This window comes from Lissotriton helveticus, chromosome 8 (assembly GCF_964261635.1).
Source record: "Lissotriton helveticus chromosome 8, aLisHel1.1, whole genome shotgun sequence".
Taxonomy (NCBI): Eukaryota; Metazoa; Chordata; class Amphibia; order Caudata; family Salamandridae; genus Lissotriton; species Lissotriton helveticus.
Window position 1 is genome coordinate 778,520,356 of NC_136069.1, and position 26,314 is coordinate 778,546,669.

At 44.3% G+C, this 26,314-nt stretch overlaps 1 protein-coding gene across 1 annotated transcript in view; it reads right to left on the reverse strand.

The window, feature by feature from the left end:
- Positions 1-26,314, reverse strand: part of LOC144773802 (uncharacterized) — a 3,430,469-nt gene that overhangs the window by 2,629,178 nt on the left and 774,977 nt on the right. The window lies entirely within an intron of this gene.

The following is a 26,314-nucleotide window of genomic DNA, read 5'->3' on the forward strand; positions in this document are numbered from 1 at the left end:
TTTAATATATCGTCCGGGCCTTGAGAGGTGTACTCTGGTGTTAAAAGTAGTTTAATTTCGTTAGAGTCTATGGCCAGAGTTTGTATGTCAGCGGGAGTGGACTTGGATAACGTAAAATTGCCTACTGACGATCGTCAAAAGGTCGATATCCGCTGCTTAAGGGGGGCTTTCTCACTTGCTTGGTTAACTGGTGCTGAAGTAAAAACTGTTTTGCTCGTGCTTGCCAAAGGAGGTATACTGGGTTGGATTGCCGGGGACTGATGATCCGCTTCTTTGGCGAGGTTAACTGCGCTATGTGAGTCTTGGGTGATAATCGTCGGTTGGGGTAGGGAAGACGAATCGGCGGATGGTAGAAGCTTTGTGGGCGGCGTGGTTGCAACCGGCCTGGTGACTCTTATTTGCTCCTCATTTGTTTGTAATTGCTTTTTTTCATTAACTCCGATTTTGTCCTGGAGTATTGAGTTTGGGGAGTGCCTTGAAGCTTGTGGTGACTCTGTTTTTATTGAGCATTTTGGTTGTGAAAGTCCTTTTTGGGGTGTTCGGGGCTGGGCTGCTTTCGTCTGACTGGAGGAGACAGAGGGCACTGTGCTCAATACCTGTGCTGTCGCTGATTTGTTGTTTGTGAAATAATTACATATTGTTTTTTTAGGTGCTTCTATGAGTGAGCAGGTGAGAGCGATGGACACTGCTGTTGCTTTAGACGGTGGTGATGAAACCAGTGGTGGATTGTCTGGCGTTTGCTCGTGGTCTATTCTTACGGTGTACACGGCAAGAGTATTTAATAAATCTACCCATTGATCCCATTTTGTCTGAGTGATAATTCAGTGCTGACACTGTGGAATGGATGGTTTGGAGGAGTTGTGACCAGAGCGCATTTAGATCTAGGGAAGAAGGGCTAACAGACAATCTGTTGGGTTCTTTGGTGAAGAAGGATAAGTCCAGGTGAGTGTTGGGCTTGGTGCTGTTGCCCCATCCTGTGTTGATCTTTTAGCTATTAGCAGTTGGTGATGACGTTGTGGGGTTACTAGGTTGCTTGTTTGCCCTGGTTGCTCCTTGCGGGGCGAGGACTTTAGTTGTAGCAGTTAAGTGAGCATTAGGTACTTGGGGCTTGTTTGCTAAAGGGGAGAACTGTCTGGGAGTCCAAACAGAGCGATAATCTGGCTGGGCCAACTGACTGCGGATAAAAGGGGAAGGGGAGACAGGGGATGATACATGGGCTGATGCGTGGGCGTTGCTGACTTGGAAGTCAAAAAGGGACGAGCATTAGGTACTTGGGGCTTGTTTGCTAAAGGGGAGAACTGTCTGGGTGTCCAAACAGAGTGATAATCTGGCTGGGCCAACTGACTGCGGATAAAAGAGGAAGGGGAGACAGGGGATGATACATGGGCTGATGCGTGGGCATTGCTGACTTGGAAGTCAAAAAGGGACTGGTCCGGAGACTGGAAGTTAGCCGTGAGGGGATGAGGTGGACGCTGATGCTTCTTTTTTTGGGGGCCAGTACTTTTGGTAAGCCTGGGAGCGATGAACTCAGACCTTTATCGCTGGCGCATGCGTGGAGCATTGGCTGAACCAGTCTTTGATGCTGCACCGGGGCTGAGAGTAAGGGCAAAGCCGTTGCGGCAGGAGGCCGAGGGAGATCGAGTGAGGTTGATTTTAGCTTCGAGGAGGATACGGAGCTTCGAAAATAGTCCCTCAGAGACATTTTTTTCAATGACGAAACTGGAGGGGCTGGAAATCTCAAGTGTGTATCTTTGCGGGTTTGATTTTCCTTGGGCACAGCGGCTCCACCCGCTCCGCTTATTGAATGATGGACGTGGGGAAGCTGGACTTGGAATGTGGATTGGGAGGGTTGGTGGGGTTGGGATTTGAATGAAATATCCAGAACTATGTCTGTAGCTGTTTCTGCAGCAGTACCCTGTTGCAACTGTAAATCGTTTGATTTTGCCAGGTCATCGAGTGACAATTGCTCTGCTGCTATTTCGTTTGAGGCCTTCTTTTTAATATCTTTTTTTGAAGGATTAGCTGGAGCTTTCCTAGTTTTCCCGGATCTCATCGCTGAAGACGTCGGGGTAAGGATTAAGAATGATCCTCGCTCGCCCCTACTGACCCAGCTGCTCTCTGCTTATGATGATCTGTGCACCTGAAGTTATCTCCCAGGGGGGACGTGGCTCAGTTATACCGCACAGGGGGCAAACAGTTGATTAATTTCCTTTGCTGGTTATAATGAAATGGTAGCTGCTCAGGTAAAGCGATGGTTGGTACTTTTGCTTGATTTAATTTGGTTAGACAGTGTTTTAGACGGTGTTTAGGAGCGCTAGTTGAGAACCACCGGTTAGTTGATGCTGATTAACCGTATGCGCGCTGCAGCTTTTTCCGCGGTGCGCGGCGTTTTTTAAAAACGCGCGTTACATGACGAGTCAGCTCGTCATCAGCGTGCGAGCGGCGCAACTGATGACGAGCTGAGCTCGTCATCAGCGCCAAAGTTGTTAAACTCGCGAGCGTACTCAAGCGTACTCTTAACGTTGAAATTTAAGGCTGACCAGGTGAATGGTGGGTGGTAGGTGATTGAGTGAGTGCTCCTTAGGGGTTGATGTAGATTGTGTCTTGGTCAACTTGAAGTTCAGCGGGCGCGTAGAAGACTTGAAAGCCAGTGCGAGGCCAACGTTGACTCAGATGCCACGCCACGCCAGCGCCACAGCTGGGCACGGCGGGATTCACCAGGGTCCTTGCTGTTGCTGAGGAGATTCTCACCGGTGCACCCACTACCCCTGCCAATGCTTTAAGGAGGGCCGTGAAATGCTGTGAGGGTTCTGCTGGGAGGCACTGCCTGCCCTGCCTCACACAGCTCCTGGGCTCCTGAGCTTGCTGCTTGCTGCTTGGGACTTGTAACTTTGACTTATGGCAGGGGGGGCTCCTGTGATTCCAAGCTCCTTGCGGTCTAGCGATGGGGTGTTTGTTTGTAATTGCTTTTTTTCATTAACTCCGGTTTTGTCCTGGAGTATTGAGTTTGGGGAGTGCCTTGAAGCTTGTGGTGACTCTGTTTTTATTGAGCATTTTGGTTGTGAAAGTCCTTTTTGGGGTGTTCGGGGCTGGGCTGCTTTCGTCTGACTGGAGGAGACAGAGGGCACTGTGCTCAATACCTGTGCTGTCGCTGATTTGTTGTTTGTGAAATAATTACATGTTGTTTTTTTAGGTGCTTCTATGAGTGAGCAGGTGACTGGGGTGATTTGTCGTTAGTTATTGAATCGGTGGGAGCGATGGACACTGCTGTTGCTTTAGACGGTGGAGATGAAACCAGTGGTGGATTGTCTGGCGTTTGCTTGTGGTCTATTCTTACGGTGTACACGGCGAGAGTATTTAATAAATCTACCTGTTGATCCATTTTGTCTGAGTGATAATTCAGTGCTGACACTGTGGAATGGAGGGTTTGGAGGAGTTGTGACCAGAGCGCATTTAGATCTAGGGAAGAATGGCTAACAGACAATCTGTTGGGTTCTTTGGTGAAGAAGGATAAGTCCAGGTGAGTGTTGGGCATGGTGCTGTTGCCCCATCCTGTGTTGATCTTTTAGCTATTAGCAGTTGGTGATGACGTTGTGGGGTTACTAGGTTGCTTGTTTGCCCTGATTGCTCCTTGCGGGGTGAGGACTTTAGTTGTAGCTGTTAAGTGAGCATTAGGTACTTGGGGCTTGTTTGCTAAAGGGCAGAACTGGCTGGGAGTCCAAACAGAGTGATAATCTGGCTGGGCCAACTGACTGCGGATAAAAGAGGAAGGGGAGACAGGGATACATGGGCTGATGCGTGGGCATTGCTGACTTGGAAGTCAAAAAGGGACTGGTTCTGAGACTGGGAGTTAGCCGTGAGGGGATGAGGTGGACGCTGATGCTTCTTTTTTTGGGGGCCAATACTTGTTGGTAAGCCTGGGAGCGATGAACTCAGACCTTTATCGCTGGCGCATGCGTGGAGCATAGGCTGAACCAGTCTTTGATGCTGCACCAGGGCTGAGAGTAAGGGCGAAGCCGTTGTGGCAGGAGGCCGAGGTAGATCGAGTGAGGTTGATCTTAGCTTCGAGGAGGATACGGAGCTTCTAAAATAGTCCCTCAGAGACATTTTTTTCAATGACGAAACTGGAGGGGCTGGAAATCTCAAGTGTGTATCTTTGCGGGTTTGATTTTCTTTGGGCACAGCGGCTCCACCTGCTCCGCTTATTGAATGATGGACGTGGGGAAGCTGGACTTGGAATGTGGATTGGGAGGGATGGTAGGATTGGGATTTGAATGAAATATCCGGAACTATGTCTGTAGCTGTTTCTGCAGCAGTACCATGTTGCAACTGTAAATCGTTTTTGCCAGGTCATCGAGTGACAATTGCTCTGCTGCTATTTCGATTCAGGTCTTCTTTTTAATATCTTTTTTTGAAGGATTAGCTGGAGCTTTCCTAGTTTTCCTGGATCTCATCGCTGGGGGACGTTGGGGTCGGGACGTCGCCCCTACTGACCCAGCTGCTCTCTGCTTATGATGATCTGTGCGCCTGAAGTTATCTCCTAGGGGGGACGTGGCTCAGTTATACCGCACAGGGGGCAAACAGTTGATTAATTTCCTTTGCTGGTTATAATGAATTGGTAGCTGCTCAGGTAAAGCAATGGTTGGTACTTTTGCTTGATTTAATTTGGTTAGACAGTGTTTTAGACAGTGTTTTAGGAGCGCTAGTTGAGAACCACAGGTTAGTTGATGCTGATTACACTCGCGAGCGTACTCGCGCGTACTCTTAACGTTGAAATTTAAGGCTGACCAGGTGAATGGTGGGTGGTAGGTGATTGAGTGAGTGCTCCTTAGGGGTTGATGTAGATTGTGTCTTGGTCAACTTGAAGTTCAGCGGGCGCGTAGAAGACTTGAAAGCCCGTGCGAGGCCAACGTTGTCTCAGATGCCACACCACGCCAGTGCCACAGCTGGGCACGGCGGGATTCACCAGGGTCCTTGCTGTTGCTGAGATTCTCACCGGTGCACCCACTACCCCTGCCAATGCTTTTAGGAGGGCCGTGAAATGCTGTGGGGGCTCTGCTGGGAGGCACTGCCTGCCCTGCCTCGCACAGCTCCTGGGCTCCTGAGCTTGCTGCTTGGGACTTGTAACTGTGACTTATGGCAGGGGGGGCTCCTGTGATTCCAAGCTCCTTGCGCCCTAGCGATGGGGTATCTCCTATGTCTTATGGCTTAGCTCCTGCTGCTGTGAGTGCTTATGGCTTATACTCGAGCAACCCCTGCTGCTGAGGGTGCCTCCTTCCGTTGGGGGGACTCGCGGCTCCAGCTGTGAGCAAGCACTCGCCCGCTTTGGGATGGTCCCGCAGGAGAGAACAGCGGCTCCAGCCGCCGTCGGTAGACTCTTCCTCCGCTCTTCCCCCACTCTTCCCCCTGTTGGGCAATCCCGCGGGGCGGATCACAGCTCCTAGTTAGCTCGCTTGTGGGGGGGTCGGCTTTTTTGGCTTGGCGGCAGCTTCAGTGCGATTCCGGCGTTTCGGTCCGCACGGAGGCAGGGGGGCTCGCAAACTGCGACTCCAATCCCCCACCCACACGCGACAGCAGCAGCAGCAGCAGCAGCAGGAGACACAGCAACGGCAGTGGCAGCGGCAGCCGAGAGCTGTCACCACCTCGCAGCCTCTGGCAGCCTCGAACCGCAGCAGCCTCGAAAAACGAGCAAAACGTGGACCGGATTCTCCGACAGGTCGAAGCTCAGACTGGGTTGAGTAGGGGCCTTTTAAGTGGTTGTGGGTTACAGGTCAGCAGAACTGCAATTCACAGCAGTGTTTGGAGCTACTGCTTGCTCCTCCGCATCAAGTCCTATGCAGGAGCCGGAATAAGCTGAGCAGGCAGGAGCTGGAGCAAATTGAAGGGGCGGAGGTGACTGGGTGGTAAAGCAGGAATCAGGAACCAGGCTAGAGCCGAGCAGGGGGTAGGGCCGACTCGTGAATAGCTGCCGGACCGAGCTGGAGTGGACCCCTACTGTCGGTAGACGCTCGTGGTCAGCTATCTCCACCTCGCTTCACCTCCGCCTCCGGTCGGCGTTTCTCTATTTCTTCTATTTCACCTCTGTCACCCGCTGCCGACAGATTGCTGCCTGGCTCAAGGATCCTGCAAGCTCCGATGTCGACCGCTGCTCCGATGCTGATCTCCAGCACTGTAACCACTGCTGCGGGCTGACTGAAGCCACCCGCGGGGCTCACAGAGATCTTAGCAGGCTTCTGCAAACTGGACCTGGACAATCAGAAGATCAGGACTGGATCAGCCACTTGGACACACAACTTTATAGTGTCACAGTTCTAATTCTCATATGTGAAAAGCTGGGCCATAAAAGTGCAGTTCATGATCTGCACTTGACAACCAATATTGTAACTGTTCGGCATTCCAGTGCCACCTTCATTTTGTTGACAGTTGTGTTGCAATGTATGATGAGCAATGTTTTAATAAAAAGAGTTAAAAAATAATAATTTCACCCAAACAGTCCCCTCTACCTAGCTCCTGGATATTCATGTCTTTTGTTCCAATGATTGTTCCCTTTGATAGCTGTGGTGCGTTCTCACAACCACAGCAGTACTCGTAATGTTTTCAAAGTAATGCCTCTTTAATAATATTTTTTGTTTTTACAACCCAATCCAAATATCACAATATTTTGTGTTGGATTTTCTTTCCAGAACACTGTTTTCACAGGTCCATGTAGCACCTTGCCTGCTACATGGGAAAAACTTGTGTCCCCTCAAAAGAAACGAAAACACAGTTCATAATACTACTATATTGCTACTTACCATGCATCACTATTACCCTGTGTTAAGGCACACTAATTTCGGGTAAGGACTAGAGCCCTCACCTTGCCCAGTACTAGCCATGCATGTCTTAGTGAAATTTTTTATCAAAGCAAACTTGTTTTCCTCACCATGCTCTTACTGCCACCAATTAGCCCTTCTAAGCAACAAAGGCCACTACACTGACCTTGTACCACAGTCCACCTCTCAGACTGCAGCAAACTGAACAGCATCAGCTTCTTCACTCAGACTGCTGGGCATGCACGTTGTTGGAACCTGGTGGTAGATTCTCTATATATGTGTAGGCTTCTGTATCTGATGTTCGTGGTCGCCAAACCTCAATATTCCCTCCAAAGCTGGCTCATCCAATCCAAAGGTCCTCACAGATCCCATACCTTGGCTCTCCTCTGAGATTCTTCTGTATTCTTCACCTTCGCTTCCTGCTTCTCTCACCTTCTCTTTTTCATGGCCATCTTTTCTCCTGGCACCCCGGAGGGTCACGCCTCTTTCTACCTCGCCCAGTTCCTTTCTCCTACCTCTAGATCGCTCATGTCCCTGCTTGCAGTCTGATCCTTGGGGGCCATCTTGAAAACCTTAAAGCTGCACCCGGCTCCCTGCCACAGTAGGTTAGACTTTATTGAGACCCAAAACCTAGAGCTAGTAGTCCAGAAAGTAGTCTAAAGAAGAGTGGGGGAACAAATCTAGAGTGTTTAAGATGGAGAAACTAGGGCATCGCACCAAGAAAAAGAGGACTGATAAAAGGATAGACAGGCTGAGTGGGCCCAGGAACAGGGTAGATGAAAGACCAGGGAAAGATCCCTGCTCGACAACGGTGAAATAGCGGCCCTCATCCTCCTGGACCTATCTGCGGCGTTCAACACTGTCTGCCACCGCGCTCTAGTACAGCGCCTCAGCAACATCGGTATCCAAGGGAAGGCTCTGGAGTGGATCATCTCGTTCCTCGCCGGAAGAACCCAGAGAGTCCGCCTCCCCCGTTCAGATCCAAGGCAACCAAAGTCATCTGCGGCGTACCACAAGGATCCTCAGTCAGCCCCACCCTCTTCAACGTCTACATGAGCCCCCTCGCAGCCATCGCATGCCAACACAACCTCAACATCATCTTCTATGCCGATGACACCCAACTGATCCTCTCCCTCACCAACGACCCCGCCACCGCCAGAGCCAGCCTCCAGGAAGGGATGAAAGACGTCGCCGAGTGGATGAAGAACAGCCGTCTGAAACTGAATTCAGACAAGACAGAAGTCCTTATCCTGGGATCATCGCCCTCCGCCTGGGACGACTCCTGGTGGCCGCCCGCCTTGGGCACCACCCCCAAGCCAACGGTCCACGCACGAAACCTGGGCTTCATCCTGGACTCCCCCCTCTCGATGACAAGTCAATGCCGTATCATCATCATGCTTCAACACCCTGCGCATGCTCCGCAAGATCTTCCGATGGATCCCCATTGAAACCAGGAAGAAAGTCACCCAGGCACTCGTCACCAGCCGACTGGACTACGGGAACACCCTCTATGCGGGAACCACTGCCAAACTACAGAAAAGACTCCAGCGCATACAGAACGCCTCCGCACGACTCATCCTGGACATCCCTCGCCACAGCCACATCTCGACCCACCTGAGAGACCTACACTGGCTCCCCGTCAACAAGAGGATCACGTTCAGACTCCTCACCCACGCACACAAGGCTCTCCACAACATGGGACCGAAGTACCTTAACAGCCGCCTCACTTTCTACACACCCAACCGCCAGCTACGATCGGCCAGCCTCGCCCTCGCCGCCGTACCATGCATCCGCAGAGCCACCGCTGGAGGAAGATCCTTCTCCTACCTGGCGGCCAAGACATGGAACTCCCTCCCCATCCACCTACGGCTGACCCAGGACCACCTCTCCTTCAGGAAACAACTCAAGACCTGGCTTTTCGAACAGTAACGGACCCCCCCCTAGCGCCTTGAGATCCTACTGGGTGAGTAGCGCGCTATACAAATTGCTGATTGATTGATTGATTGAAAGAGAGAGATGGTGAACTGGAAAGCAGCAGATAGCCCAGGCAAAAGAGAAATTCATGACAGCAGCAGAAAAACTGTTTAGCGGGAATAGAAATTACCCTCCAAGTTCAAAGTGCCCATCACTAAGGTACCCAAGGAGTTAATAAGTGTGTATGTATGTACCAGGAACTTACATGTTGGGGAGGTTCCACAATTTTGAGATTGCATGCAAGGTGTAAAGTTCGAATGAGAAATAAACGGGAGACTCTCTATGAAGCTGCCTATTATTGAAGGGACAGAGGTCACTGGAAGGATGTCTGAGAATGACAGTCTGACATATGAGTTCATGAAGGATGCTTTGATTAGGTGGGTTGGGCTGAAATCGGTCCAAACCCTTCAGAGTTCTAGTGAAAACAAGAACACGGTTGATAGTTTGAGAACCAAAACCATTATATAAGTTGTGATTTGAATGTAAGTGGGAGAGTGGGATGGAAGTGATGGACTATCAGTCCCTTAACCAGTTGATGGCGGCAGAGAAACTGAAGGAGAGGTGCTCCACCTCACTCTGGCAGTACTTGAATGACGTGACAGAAAATGATCCAGATAAACTTGCTGTTTTAGATGACAAGTGGTTAGCTTATAGGTTAATCAAACAGCCAGAGCAGCATGGGTTCAAGTCTAAAGGGGAGAAGAACTACCAATGGAATGGTTTCAAACTGGAAGGAAAGGACCAGGTTTCCATGGCTCTCAGGCAAGCCAGAAGCATAAGCAAATCTTGGTTCCTAGTTGCAACCACAAAAGGAGAAGGAGACCCACTCTTTACCCAAGATAGTGTGCTGTTATAGGTGCAACAATAAATAAAGGAAGTAGGATTGTCGAGTTAAGAACCCAACGCTAGCAACACCATAGACAGGCAGTGTACTATCAGTAGGCATGGGTACCAGTGAGGGTTCAGTGGCACTTAATCTAGTCACAATGGACATCTGAGAGAGAGCAGCAGATGTTCTTAACCACATTTACTATGGGGTTTGTCAGTGAGAAACTTATAATTGGGAGGAAGTTTCCTGAAATGAGGGATGTAGGTGCTTATACAACTTTGGTCGAGAGAAAGTATCTTAACTCAAAGAGATTCTCACTGGTATCATTGTAAATGATTTGATTGTCGATGAAGAAGACATTGAGTACTCACTTATTAGGGTTGAAGTAGAAGTCAAAAGTAATATGGCCATGGTCATTGTGGGTGTGCATGAGAAACTGTTCCACTGCATCTTGCAGGTACCAAAGACTGAGCTGAGGCTCAAAGACCGCACGAAAACCTAACGCCGGAATGCACCTGAGCTGAAGTATGCCAACGGTGTCAACATGGTCCTGAGATCCTGACAACCTATGAGGAAGAAGGACACTGAAGAACGGTGAAAGCAAAAGACAGAGGAAGAGCAACTGACTTGCCACCAGCCCTGCCGCCCTGTCTACTGTTACTCATCAAAACTGCCCCAAAGACATCTCGTTCTACAGCTGGTGTGAATTCAAAGCCTGGAAGGACTGCCTGTCTTCAATAAAGACTCAAGAACTCCAGTGGAGCAGTAAAGGTGCATCCAGTCTTCCGGCAGGCACCCCAAAGAAGACTGTGAGGGCTCCAGACCGAAAAATCCGACACCTCCAAACACCACTGCACCCGTGCTTCCGAGCAGAAATGGGCCAATGGTGACAACGTGGTCCCCCGGTCCTCCAGAGACAAACCCCACCTTGGACTAGCCAACTGTGGACTTCCCAACATTGCCTGCAGCCTCTAATTGCAGGCCGCCTCAAACGCCTAAAGACACCTCTGCACCTGTCGCCCATGGCCCCTGGAGAAGAGAATCAAAGGCATCCCCACATCCCTGAGCATCACAAGAATTGAATCTCCTTGTTGGTTTAGCCCGACTGATCCCTCAGTACGAGGCTGCAGCCTCTTTTCTGACCAATCTCCATAGACTTGAACAAGGCACTCAACGCTGTAAGGCACCTATGCACCCGGCCACTCCAGGGCTGCCCGGAATAAATTAAAAATCAACCCCGAGCACACAATAGGTAATGTCAACACTCTTTGTAATATCAACAGTTTCATGTAATATTGAAAGAGTCCAATAGTATTAGATCCAATGTCCATGAATTTATGCAGTCTTTTCCAAATGTAATTTTAAATTCCGGTAATATTTCTAGGCACAGCTAGATCTCCACTTCATAGAAAAGACAGTCATCAGTTTACAAAGAAAAACACAGCCAACTAGAGTTTCGTTGTGCAGTATAGTGCACAAAGGACTTCTTCAGGGCTACAAACCCAAACGGAAACAATTACTTCAAATATTCTGTACAAAAACATGTCGAAATATATCATATTTAGAAGCCTCAGATTAAAAGCTGTTAAGCAAAGTCTAAGTCTCATGGTGAAAATATGATCGCCCAAAAGCAAAAGAAACAAGAAAATAAATATAGAATTTCTATTCACCTGATCCGAACAATGTTTAATCAATACCGCAAAAAAGAGGAAATCGAATAGACTCGGTTGGAAACAATGATAAAGTAGTGCCTCTGGAGGTTAGAGTAGACACACATCATCAGCGTCATTTTAAACCTGGTCCGAATATCCAATTATTCAAAATTATATAGGAGAACCATATTCACCTCACTAGTTCCGTTTCACTAGTTTCTGTTCCCTTGTCTTTTCGTCAAATATATAGATATTTCGATCATGTATAGATAAAAAAAACTGCAATAAATCAGAATAGGACAAATTGTACACCAATTCTAATGTCACTTAGTCATAAGACAAGTTAAATAACGACACCCCAAAAGACTTCATATAAGAGATGTATACTCTGTCTATAGAGAAGAAAATTAAGTTCTGATGATCCGATGTCATCAATTGTGATACCACCTATGTGATTTATGTCATTACTTGAACATGTAAGAAGATATACATTGGGAGCTCAATTAAACATCTCCGAGAGAAGATGACAGAACATTTCAGAGCTCTAAAAAGTGGAGACGCTCGCTATCCTATTGCGGCACACACAGTTCAAAACTATCAGGACAAGGGAAACCACAAATTTTGCTTCCACGATACAGAATATGTGAAAATGGATATACGTGGGGGCAATAGAGAACTACAGCTTAGACGCAAAGAAGCACTGTGGATAATGAAATCAAGGGCAGTAGAACCTGGTATGAATATTGATAGCGAGCTCCAATACTTTCTAGGTCAATGAGCCAATTAGAATATTAACATTGTAAGCAACGGACCCCCCTCTCTTTTGAGGTTGAGGCAATGTATTAGAAAAATACTATTCATATGTAACTGAACAGTTAATAGAATATGGTTTATTAGCCAAACTGATTAGGAAGAAGCCTATTCGCAATATGTAGTGCATACAATGTAGAACTTGGAGAGAATTTGATGCTGAGTAGATTTGCGTTAATAATGAATCCTAAGTATACGGGAAGAAAGGTATTTTCGTAAGAATATTAATTGTGATTGGATTTGATGTTTCAGGGAGTCTTATGAATATGTACATATTAAGTACGTTTTCTATTTATGTGCTAGTATAACATCCACTTTCCATTTCTTCTTCTACTTCTTGTGTTATCTAACCAAATTTCCTATGAATAGAAGCTTTATGCCTGATCCTCTATTTTAACTAAGGATTATACATCGAGTAAACTATGCTTTACTTTTGCACAATCATTTTGTGGGCCGTGTATACGACATTCGTTCGTAATTCATTATTTGGAGAATTATATAAAATTGTCACTCGGATACAGATATTAGGAACTGCCAAAAAACGTTGTCTTCGGCAATTTTCAGACATAACGGGATAGTTAGGATATATCACTACTGATAGACGGCACATTCTGATGTGTCAGCGTGATGCATATACCTTTTGACTCTGGTGGTTATACTTATTTTCACCATAGTATTTCACCATATTAACATTGTCACTTGGATACGATTATTAGGCAATTACACCTTGTCTTCGGTACTTCATTGGTATGATGGCACTATTACGGCTTATTATAACAATAGATGGCGCATACGAATACATGCGCGCTATGGTATAGACATTTAAAATTCCTCGACTCGGTTGGCAAGACTTAGCAGATACATTTTTTTATTGTTTCCTAGTAATTTGGAAATGTGAATTAGGAATATTTAGAAATTGCTACGTGGATCTTTCAACACTTTTGAATTAATATGGTCACGGTACCTAACACTCCAAGCTGGCGTACTTGAAAACGCAGGAGACAGCGTAGACATCTTTACAAGTACAACTTTATTGAAAACTGATTGTTAATACAGGACACATCGGAAACTTTTTGAGAGTGATTAACTTTGTCTCCGTTTGGAAAGTAATACTGTGAATATATATATATATTTCTTACATACAATAATAGTGAATTATATTATCTGCCACTCCAAGATGGTGCTCACAGTTTATTAGTACGTAAGGCTGTTTCAAGATGGCGCCTATTCGGAACGCCGTTGCGATAATGTGATTACCAGGACGCAGCTCCACATACTAACGGTGAGAATTTATGCGTTGCGCAAGTTTAGATAATACGCTGGAATAGACATATATTTAATTATGGCCCTTCTCTTCTCCCGATACAGAAAAGGGGGTGGTGATGAACAGAGTGTCTGAATTAAGCAGACCACTCTTACCCAGTCCAAAGATCAGGGCTTGATCCATCACCGTTATTTATCTCACTGCCCCATCCCAGCTCAGAACCTGGCTATATGCAAATTAGTCTGTCCCTGGCCCAGTGCATCATGGGAACAGGGCAGACCAAACTACCAAGCCAATTCTTCACCAGAAAGGAGACAAGCTACCGGGGACCGGTTTCTGGCATTTCAGCCTCTTCGGCCCGGCTTGCTTGAATCCTGATGGAGCAGTGAGAAAGGGACTCATGTCTGAGTATACCCTGCCACACCTATAGTGGCCAAAAACGATACAGAAAAGGGGGTGGTGATGAACAGAGTGTCTGAATTAAGCAGACCACTCTTACCCAGTCCAAAGATCAGGGCTTGATCCATCACCGTTATTTATCTCACTGCCCCATCCCAGCTCAGAACCTGGCTATATGCAAATTAGTCTGTCCCTGGCCCAGTGCATCATGGGAACAGGGCAGACCAAACTACCAAGCCAATTCTTCACCAGAAAGGATACAAGCTACCGGGGACCGGTTTCTGGCATTTCAGCCTCTTCGGCCCGGCTTGCTTGAATCCTGATGGAGCAGTGAGAAAGGGACTCATGTCTGAGTATACCCTGCCACACCTATAGTGGCCAAAAACGATACAGAAAAGGGGGTGGTGATGAACAGAGTGTCTGAATTAAGCAGACCACTCTTACCCAGTCCAAAGATCAGGGCTTGATCCATCACCGTTATTTATCTCACTGCCCCATCCCAGCTCAGAACCTGGCTATATGCAAATTAGTCTGTCCCTGGCCCAAGCAAGCAAGCAAGCCGGGCCGAAGACGCCTGAAATGGCAGAAACCGGTCCCCGGAAGCTTGTTTCCTTCCCAGTGTAAGAATTGGCTTTTGTAGTCTGGTCTGCCCTGTTCCCATGATGCACTGGGCCAGGGACAGACTAATTTGCATACAGCCAGGTTCTGAAACTGGGATGGTGCAATGAGCTAAAAAACGGTGTTGGATCTAGCCCTGATCTCTTGACTGGGTGAGAGTACTCTGCTTAATTCAGAGACTCTGTCCATCACCACCCCTTGTTGTAAATAATTTTGTCCACCCTAAGCGTGGAAGGGTATACTCAGATGTGAGTCCCTTGCTCATTGCACCATCAGGATTCAAGCAAGCCGGGCCGAAGACGCCTGAAATGGCAGAAACCGGTCCCCGGAAGCTTGTTTCCTTCCCAGTGTAAGAATTGGCTTTTGTAGTCTGGTCTGCCCTGTTCCCATGATGCACTGGGCCAGGGACAGACTAATTTGCATACAGCCAGGTTCTGAAACTGGGATGGTGCAATGAGCTAAAAAACGGTGTTGGATCTAGCCCTGATCTCTTGACTGGGTGAGAGTACTCTGCTTAATTCAGAGACTCTGTCCATCACCACCCCTTGTTGTAAAATGTTATCCTTCTCTTCTCCCCCCCTTTTTTTTAAATGTATCCACAGATCACGTACCCGTGACCTATTTACCGTTCATAGTCCCGGTGACAAAACTGATTATCTCTTGTACAGGTGAGCATCGTGCGTATTCCACCTATTGTGCTCCTCTTAATAATCTTAGCATGTATTAATAGCTGAGCTCTTTCACTTTATTTGCAGATCACGTACCCGTGATTCTTATCCTGTTCATAGTCCTGGTGATTAAATTGATTATCTCTAATACAGGTGAGAATCGGGTGTACTTTACCTTCCATGCTGCTTTTAACAATATTAGCATGCATTAATAGCTTGTATACACTTATTCGTTTTTCAGGACGTAAGGTTATCAATAAATGCGATGATAATACGAATAACTTTATTTGTGATTGCAGACCAGGACAAGGACACAGACACCAGAAATATTGTGGAACTAGTTGATTGTGACGCAATAATCTTTTCAGGTTTAACTAAGATGACTTTATTAAGTTACATTTAGTCATAATAGTATTACTGATACCTGATTATTTATTTCATTTGTGATTACAGACCGGGATTTCTTGACAGAGTTCGTAGATTGCTACCACTATTTCATCCACGTACTACTAGTATAGTCATGCATTGACCTATTGGTTATCTTTAACTTAGGTTAGAAATAGAGATGTCCTTTTCCTACCTTTTCGCTTTTCAAAAGAACTTTATAACAGCATATCTTTAGTAGCTCTTTTCTTTAACTATGTTTAGGTTTTTAATCTGTGGAGGGACTTAGATAGTCATACCTGTGTCACACTGAATTTCAAATAACAGGTTACTGATATCGGATCATCAGAACTTCTATATATCTCCTATATGAAGTCTTTTGGGGTGTCATTATTTAACTTGTCTTGTGACTCTAAGTGACATTAGAATTGGTGTACAATTTGTCACTATACTTGTTCGTAATATCTATATATTTGACAATAAGACAAAGGAACGGAAACTAGTGAAATGGATTTCCCCTTTTTTACGGTATTGATTAAACATTGTTCGGATCAGGTGAATAGAAATTCTATATAAATTTTCTTGTTTCTTTTGCTCTTGGGGGATCACATTTTCAGTAAAATACTGATATTTATAGTTCTCAATTAGCCATAATGGATTCTTCTTACATTTCGGTGGTGTTGTGCTTAAACACTTATCACTCTTCTCAATGAGACTTGGACTTTGCTTAACAGCTTTTGATCTGAGGTTTCTAACCATGATATATTTTAACATGTTTTTGTACAGAATATTTGGAATACTTGTTTCCCTTTGGGTTTGCAGCCCTGAAGAAGTCTTTTGTGCACAATACTGCACAAAGAAAAACGAGTTGGCTGTGTTTTTCTTTGTGAACTGATGACTGTCTTTTCTATGAAGTGGAGATCTAGCTGTGCCTAGAAATATTACCGGAATTCAAAATTACATTTGGAAAAGACTGAACAAATTCATGGACATTGGATCTAAAACTATTGGACTCTTTCAATATTACAAAAACTGTTGATATTACAAAGACTTTTTCTTAAAAATATTTTTATTTGCTTTTTTAAAGTGCATGAACATAACAGGCATGTCACATGTAACCATCTCCCATACCCCGTCACCCCTCCACCCTCCTCCCTCCTCCTGCCAGACACGTAATCCCACTAGTAACACGACAGATCTATAGAATGGTACCCCACAAGTCCCTATAGTGCAAATATCATTTGGAGGCCTCCCCGAATGCAACATGGATAACAGAGGATCCCTTCCTCCTCGTTTCACAGTCCCCTGTCTAGGCCATGTTATCGTCTCCACTTTCCCCCATACTCTAGTGAACTTCTTGGGGCATCCCCTAGCTTTGTATGTGACCCTCTCTGCTGCCATATACATATCCATGCCCCTTCTCCATTCCTCTATCCAAGGAGGTATGGGAGCGCCCCACGCCCGGGCCACATCCCTCTTAGCCACCACTAAAGCTAGTGCTACAAAAATCAGAAGTGGGCGATTCAGATCAACATCATTTGTTATTCCCAGCAGCACCAGTTTGGGTTCCACCGGGAGAGCCGTCTCCAGTATCTCACTCAATACCCCAGTATCTTAGCCCAGTATTACTGAATTAAATGGCACTCCCAGATAGTATGATAAAAGTCCTCCCGCGCATGGCCACATCTCAGACAGTTAGTGTCACTAGCTCGCCCCATACGATGCAGCCGTAGTCTATCGTAATATACCCTATGCAGAATTTTATATTATATGAGCCGGAGACGGGACTTAATTGTGACTTCCCTAGGATGCATCAGGGCTGTCTCCCAGTTCACTGTGTCCATCGGATGTATGTCAGTACAACCCGATCTTTTAGATCGCGGTACTTAACAACGCGGTTATTACAACGCAAGTCGTTACAACGACTTGCGTTGGGAGGCGCGGATTGAGGAATATTATAATTTTATATTCCAACACCAGTCCACGTAACAGTAGGGAAGGTGTTGGAATATAAAATTTTAATATTCCTTAACCAACAGCGCCATCCAGCTCAAGTCGTAGTAACGACTTGCGTTGTAATGGCAGCGTGGTAAAGGTTGTGCGGTGTACACAAAACGTTGTAAACAACGTTTACCGAGTCCATCTCCCCCAGGTTTTGTTCCCATGTTTCTCTAAGCTTCACTAGTCCGTCAGGCATATTATTGATCAGAGTTTTATAGGTCAGGGAAACTATTTTGCATGGGATTTGCTCCTGCAGTAAGCAGCCCTCAAGCGGGGCATACTCTGGCAAGGGAGAGGACAGCGCCTTCTCGGCCCTCCATGCATGGCGCAGTTGCGCATATTTCAGATACAGAGTGCGGTGCAATCCGTATTCCATTCTCCATGTCTGGAAGGGCTTTAGGTCTCCCCTCTTCAGCAAGTCTCCTAATATGGAAATCCCAATGCCATCCCACCCTTTAAACCCCCTCAGCTTATGCAGTTCTTTTAGCCATGAGCAGTGCCATATCGGGGTCTGTTTCATTGGTTTGTGTGTCCAGCCAATCGTCCTGGTCGCTCTCTCCCATACCTCCATAGTAACCCGCGTTGCTGGGTGCAGTCTTTCTTTCCCTCTACCCCCATATATAATGCGAACAGGTGCGCTGCGCCATTGTCCCTCTCTCTAATTTATACGTGGGGTGATCTGCCGGAGCGTGAAACCAATCGTTTATCGGCGATAAGTGTTCTGCCCAATAATATGCTTCAATATTTGGCAAGGAGATCCCCCATTGTACTGATTCCTTTGCAATGTATGGATTAGTTACTTACCTGTAATCCTAGTTCTCTTCCAGGGGTATCCTCATCAAAGTCATAAGCATTAGAATATTCCCGCCCATGCGCGGGACCCCGGAAACACTATATTATATGTGCCCCACATATATATAACCATATATATGTCCACAAAAAGGGTCCAAACATGAAGACGCACACTATCAGCGGGTGCTCAGCGCAGGGGTCGGCCCCAGACCCATATTTCATTTACATGCTTTCCAAAAGACGCGGCACTCAAGGGAAGTTTAGATGTTCAAAAAGTGTTTATTTAGTCAAGCTCAACCGACGCTTTTCAGCCTCCACGGCTTTGATCACGGTAGGTGAGTCCCTTCTTTGTTACACTCTTTATACCCCCACATGATCTTAAGATGTTGCATTGTGGGTATCGTAGTGCACAAGTTCTGAGAATGTTCGTGTTAATTAAAAAGGGGACAAATACATGTTCTTTGTACACAGGGTGACATGTCTAATCCAATACAAAAAGTTAGGATATAGTATCCTATTTATAAGCAAAAAATGTTAATTTTAAAGTAATGGTATAGTACACCACTTAATTATTCATTGGCATCATTAAAGTTCTCTATAGTGTAAAGACATCATAAAGCACTGACATCTGGGGGTGAAGCAAGTAATAGTACATTTAGACCCCTGGGAAAAAAAAAAAAAAAAAAAAGAAAAAGAAAACGAAAAAGAAAAAGAAAAAGAGAAAGAAAGGAGAGGGAGAGGAGAAAATAAAGGATAGTTAAGAAAAAAGAAAAAGGAAAAGAGAAGACAGGGAGGTTTTATAAACATTTCTTGTGGCTTGTCAGAACAAACTCCTCATTCTAGATGAAAGAAGATTTTTGAAAAAAGATTTTTGTAAAAAGATTTTTGAAAGCTATATCATTGTTTATTCGAGGTGAACGGCAAGTTCCTCATCAAAGTTCATCCCTCTCGGCATCTTTGTTTTCAACCGGATGATATATCGGGATTCTAATTGGCGTAGAACCCTTTTTCGATTTCCACCACGTTCTTTGGGCAAGATGGTATCAATCCCATAGTATTGCATGGCACGCCAATCGCCATTTTGGCAGGCAATCATATGTTTGGCAGTAGCATAAGCAATGTCTCTATTCTTCACCGCTTGAATGTGTTCCAGAATGCGCTTCTTTAATGGGCAGATTGTGCTGCCTATGTATTTCTGACCGCATTTGCACTCTATAACATACACAACGTATTGTGTTGTGCATGTTATTTTCTGTTTCACTTGTATTGTGTTGCCATTGGGGTCCAAAATTGATTTTGTGTTTTTCCCAATCTTACAAGCCTTGCAAGAATTACACTTGGTGAAGCCTTTTCGTTGTTCCTCTAGCCAATTCATCTTTTCTTTTACCTCGAAATGGCTGTTTACAAGAATGTCTTTCAAGGATCTTGTTTTCCTATATGTTGTTGTAGGTTTGGTACCAATCAGTTCTCCTATGTCTGGATCTTTTGCAATCAAATGCCAATGTTTCCGCATTTTGCTCATAATGGCTCCGCTTTCTTTACTGTATGTCGTTACAAATCTCGGAATTGATTGGGCCTTTTGTTGTTCTACTTTACTTTTAGGAATCAAAGTATCAATCCTTGGTATACCATCAATTTTTTTCTTGTTTCGCAACAATGTATGGTTTTGATATCCTCTTTCTTTAAATTTTAGAATCGTTTCCTGCATTTTCTCTTCTGCATCTTCTGGTTGGGACCAGTTTCGTTTCATACGCATGAGTTCTCCAAAAGGAATACTATTCAGCAGGGGTTTGGGGTGAAAACTGGACCCATGCAGTATGCTGTTTGTTGATGTTTTCTTTCTATAGAGTGTAGAATGTATCTTATCATCCTCTATATACACAAGTGTATCAAGAAACGGGAGCTTTGTGCGACTTGTTTCATATGTGAAAGATAGTCCCAGTTGGTTGTTTGCTAACTTTGTGTAGTAATCCTGAAATTGCTTTTCATTTCCATTCCATATTACAAACAAGTCGTCTATGAAACGAACCCACAAAATAATTCTTTCAAGATCTTCTGAGTTTTCTGGATCCCAGGCTACAGTTTTTTCCCACCACCCCATGGTGATGTTCGCGTAGTTCACTGAGAACGAGATGCCCATGGCTGTGCCACAGAGTTGTTTAAACAAGTCTTTATTGAAGTAAAAGATGTTATTGGTCAGACACATTTCGATCATAGTTAAAAGCATCTGTGTGTGTTTCATCTCAGATACCTTCCTTTGGTTGAGATTTTATTGACAAGCTTTCAGGCCTATTTCATGTCGTATTGAGGTATAAAGCGATACTGCATCTATTGTTATCATCAGGTATTGTTTGTTCCACACAACGCCATCCAGAATCCTTAAAAAATCACCAGTATCCCTGATGTAGGAGCTTAGGTTTTTGGCAATGGGGGCTAGGAACTGATCCACAAATTCTGACATATTCTCATATAAGGAGTTGCAGGAAGAAACAATAGGTCTACCAGGAGGATGGAATAAAGTCTTATGAATTTTAGGTAGAAAATAAATGGTTGGGATAACAGGGAAGTCGTTGGTGAGAAATTTGAGTTCATCATCATTGATCAAATTTTCATTTCGCCATTGGGTTAACTTGGTTTGTAAATCCAGCATCATTTTGTTGATTGGATTCGTCTTTAGTCTACTGTAATTAGAGGTCTCATTTAATTGTCTGTAGGCTTCAAAAACATAGTCTTCAATGTCCATAATCACAGTGTTGCCACCCTTGTCTGCGGCTTTTATTATTATTTTGTTGTTTTCTTTCAGATTTTTAATGGCTTCACGTTCTTTTTTGCTCAAATTTTCCCTTTTGTCATCCTGTCTGCAATTCGGTAGTTTCTCCAGCACTTCAAGAACTGCTTCACTAAATTGATCGAAGCGGTTGCCAGGAGGTAAAACTGGGCAATACCGTGACTTCCTTTTTAGCCCACTCTTTACTGTAGCATCCGTTTCGATAGCAAGTTCGGCTAATATTTCTCCTTCTGTCATGTCATTATCCTCTAAGTCATATAAGAGGTCAAAGATTGTTTTTAAGTCTTGTACTTGTTCAATACTAATCGAGGGTTCCACTGCCCCTTCTATTTCTTCGGACGGTTCTTCTGGTATATTGGTCATCTTCTTGTTTTTGGCATGAATTTTCGCAAGTTTGAGTTTGCGTATATATTTGTAGAGGTCTATTTTTACTTGAGTACGATCAGCATGACTCTCAGGACAAAATGATAGTCCCTTATTCAGGACTGCTTCATCCTCTGGTGTCAAAGTGTAACTGGACAGATTCACTATCAGGTTGCCTTTATCTATTTGCGGTTGCGTAGAGGATATTGTCTTCTTTCTTTTACCGCGTCTGGTTTTTCTGGTGCTGGCGAGGCATTCTTTCCTCTTCCTCGGCCTGGATTCACGTTCTTCCCGCGGCCTCTTGTTCTGGATAATGTTTGGTCTACATACATCCATTTCATCTCCTCTAAAAAGTTGGCTTTTGTTCCCGATGGGGTTCTGCCGCTCTGTTCATTCTCGCTGACATCAGATTCACTAGCACTCATACTACCTCCCCTTTGTACTAATGGTAGTGGATAGTTTTTCTTTAATGTTTCAAAGCGCTTTGCAAACGTGAGAATCCTTCCAAATCGATAATCTTGTTCATCTCTAATGAATTTACGTTTTTTTCTTTCTTGGATTTCCACCTCATATTTTTCTAATCTTAAATCCATATCTTTGCGCAATTTCGAAGTTTCCTCTTTTGCATTACTCTCCAGAATTATACTTTCCAGTTCTTCCAGCTCTTTGGTTATATCTAGTATATCTATTTTTGCGTGCTTTATCAAAATTCGCATCATATTCATTGAGCAATGTGTATTATTTTCTGCCCAGTCCTCAAGCAAAGCACTTTTAGTATCCGGGTGTGTTGGTATCGTAAAAATCCGTAGACCTCTAGGAATTCTATTCACTTCCAAGTAATTTTCCAAAGCCAGAATCTCCCAGCTCTTGTTTATCTCCTTTCGGTATAATCTTTCAAGTTTGATGAATTGTTGTTTTAATGTCAAATCCGTTGCAGTTGTCACGTTTACTTCACTACTCTCTTGTGCAACTGTTGCCTCTGATACTTGGAATAATGATGCCGCTGTGGTAGCGCGTTTCCCTTTTCGCGCTTCCATGTCACTCGTGCACTTTCTCACTTGAGCTTGTGTAATTTGACGACTTAAAAAGTTCAAGAAACTTCCCCCACTTCGCTTCCCGGAGACGCGCCAGCCGTAATGTGTACAAAACTGACTTTTACAGCCTCCCAGGCAAGCGATGGCCGCTTCGTGCAACAGAAAAGAAAGGCTTTACAATCAGCTGTCTTCACTCACCTAAACGGAGTCTCCCGTGCGGGCGGCGTCCTCCGGCCCCGTCCTCCGGCGCTCAACGTTTCAAGGCGAGTCCGTGTTTCATTCCTCAGTTAGGCTCTGTTGCTCGGGTGCAGTTTTGCTGATTAATGTCCACAAAAAGGGTCCAAACATGAAGACGCACACTATCAGCGGGTGCTCAGCGCAGGGGTCGGACCCAGACCCATATTTCATTTACATGCTTTCCAAAAGACGCGGCACTCAAGGGAAGTTTAGATGTTCAAAAAGTGTTTATTTAGTCAAGCTCAACCGACGCGTTTCAGCCTCCACGGCTTTGATCACGGTAGGTGAGTCCCTTCTTTGTTACACTCTTTATACCCCCACATGATCTTAAGATGTTGCATTGTGGGTATCGTAGTGCACAAGTTCTGAGAATGTTCGTGTTAATTAAAAAGAGGACGAATACATGTTCTTTGTACACAGGGTGACATGTCTAATCCAATACAAAAAGTTAGGATATAGTATCCTATTTATAAGCAAAAACTTTAAAATTAACATTTTTTCAGGGATACTGGTGATTTTTTAAGGATTCTGGATGGCGTTGTGTGGAACAAACAATACCTGATGATAACAATAGATGCAGTATCGCTTTATACCTCAATACGACATGAAATAGGCCTGAAAGCTTGTCAATACTATCTCAACCAAAGGAAGGTATCTGAGATGAAACACACACAGATGCTTTTAACTATGATCGAAATGTGTCTGACCAATAACATCTTTTACTTCAATAAAGACTTGTTTAAACAACACTGTGGCACAGCCATGGGCATCTCGTTCTCAGTGAACTACGCGAACATCACCATGGGGTGGTGGGAAAAAACTGTAGCCTGGGATCCAGAAAACTCAGAAGATCTTGAAAGAATTATTTTGTGGGTTTGTTTCATAGACGACTTGTTTGTAATATGGAATGGAAATGAAAAGCAATTTCAGGATTACTACACAAAGTTAGCAAACAACCAACTGGGACTATCTTTCACATATGAAACAAGTCGCACAAAGCTCCCGTTTCTTGATACACTTGTGTATATAGAGGATGATAAGATACATTCTACACTCTATAGAAAGAAAACATCAACAAACAGCATACTGCATGGGTCCAGTTTTCACCCCAAACCCCTGCTGAATAGTATTCCTTTTGGAGAACTCATGCGTATGAAACGAAACTGGTCCCAACCAGAAGATGCAGAAGAGAAAATGCCGGAAACGATTCTAAGATTTAAAGAAAGAGGATATCAAAAACATACATTGTTGCGAAACAAGAAAAAAATTGATGGTATACCAAGGATTGATACTTTGATTCCTAAAAGTAAAGTAGAACAACAAAAGGCCCAATCAATTCAGAGATTTGTAACGACATACAGTAAAGAAAGCGGAGCCATTATGAGCAAAATGCGGAAACATTGGCATTTGATTGCAAAAGATCCAGACATAGGAGAACTGATTGGTACCAAACCTACAACAACATATAGGAAAACAAGATCCTTGAAAGACATTCTTGTAAACAGCCATTTCGAGGTAAAAGAAAAGATGAATTGGCTAGAGGAACAACGAAAAGGCTTCACCAAGTGTAATTCTTGCAAGGCTTGTAAGATTGGGAAAAACACAAAATCAATTTTGGACCCCAATGGCAACACAATACAAGTGAAACAGAAAATAACACGCACAACACAATACGTTGTGTATGTTATAGATTGCAAATGCGGTCAGAAATACATAGGCAGCACAATCTGCCCATTAAAGAAGCGCATTCTGGAACACATTCGAGCGGTGAAGAATAGAGACATTGCTTATGCTACTGCCAAACATATGATTGCCTGCCAAAATGGCGATTGGCGTGCCATGCAATACTATGGGATTGATACCATCTTGCCCAAAGAACGTGGTGGAAATCGAAAAAGGGAACTACGCCAATTAGAATCCCGATATATCATCCGGTTGAAAACAAAGATGCCGAGAGGGATGAACTTTGATGAGGAACTTGCCGTTCACCTCGAATAAACAATGATATAGCTTTCAAAAATCTTTTTACAAAAATCTTCTTTCATCTAGAATGAGGAGTTTGTTCTGACAAGCCACAAGAAATGTTTATAAAACCTCCCTGTCTTCTCTTTTTCTTTTTTCTTAACTATCCTTTATTTTCTCCTCTCCCTCTCCTTTCTTTCTCTTTTTTTTTTTTTCCCCAGGGGTCTAAATGTACTATTACTTGCTTCACCCCCAGATGTCAGTGCTTTATGATGTCTTTACACTATAGAGAACTTCAATGATGCCAATGAATAATTAAGTGGCGACTATTTCATGTCGTATTGAGGTATAAAGCGATACTGCATCTATTGTTATCATCAGGTATTGTTTGTTCCACACAACGCCATCCAGAATCCTTAAAAAATCACCAGTATCCCTGAAAAAATGTTAATTTTAAAGTTTTTGCTTATAAATAGGATACTATATCCTAACTTTTTGTATTGGATTAGACATGTCACCCTGTGTACAAAGAACATGTATTCGTCCCCTTTTTAATCAACACGAACATTCTCAGAACTTGTGCACTACGATACCCACAATGCAACATCTTAAGATCATGTGGGGGTATAAAGAGTGTAACAAAGAAGGGACTCACCTACCGTGATCAAAGCCGTGGAGGCTGAAACGCGTCGGTTGAGCTTGACTAAATAAACACTTTTTGAACATCTAAACTTCCCTTGAGTGCCGCGTCTTTTGGAAAGCATAACCATATATATATACATATATATATATATAAAAATAAGCAATTGCAACCTAATAAACACTAGAGCTGAATCATGCTGTAAAGAATTTCCACCATACATGAATAACATGCATTAGAAACATGAGAAACAACAATAAAGTTTGTTTTGGAACTGTTTTAATGCTCAGAAAACAGTAGAAATTCTTATAAAACACTGAAAGCATAGGACGCTCCCAGGCTGCACTGCAAACACACAGTCTAAAAAGACTGAAAAGCTAACCTGTAGCTGCATGCAATAAACTGACATCGTGCCTTTTAGGCACTCCTGACCCCAGCTTCCCATCATGCCTCAGGGGTGACAGTTAGGTCAGTTGTTCTTTGCGGAGACTGAAAAACCATGAAAACTAAGAGGTTAACAATATCTCCAACTTAACATAGTCCTTTGCCCGGGGAGGCGGGAGGGATGCTTATGACTTTGATGAGGATACTCCTGGAAGAGAACTAGGATTACAGGTAAGTAACTAATCCTTCTCTTCCAGGGGATCCTCATCAATAGTCATAAGCATTAGAATAGAATAGCAAGCCTCACCTCATCTCCCTGCGGGCAAAGGAAAACACAGTAAATATAATCAGTAAGCTTAGTTAAAAACAACAAGCCAGGATAGAGTAAAAAAAACACTATCCGAACATATTTCTCAAGGAGGCCTGGCCTACTTCAGCCCTGGAATCAGACTCTAGGCAGTAGTGCCTTGTAAAAGTATGAACTGATTTTCAGGTTGCGGCCTTGCAAATTTTTGACATAGGGACGTCATGCAAGAATGCAACAGTGGCCACTTTCCCCCTGGTGGAATGAGCCTTGGGAGGTAAAGGTAAGGGGCTTTTCGCCAGCTGATAAGCTAAGATAATGCATGAAACAATCCATCTTGAAATGGATCTCTTAGCAGCTGGGAAGCCAGTTCTCATGGCACCATAATTAACAAACAAT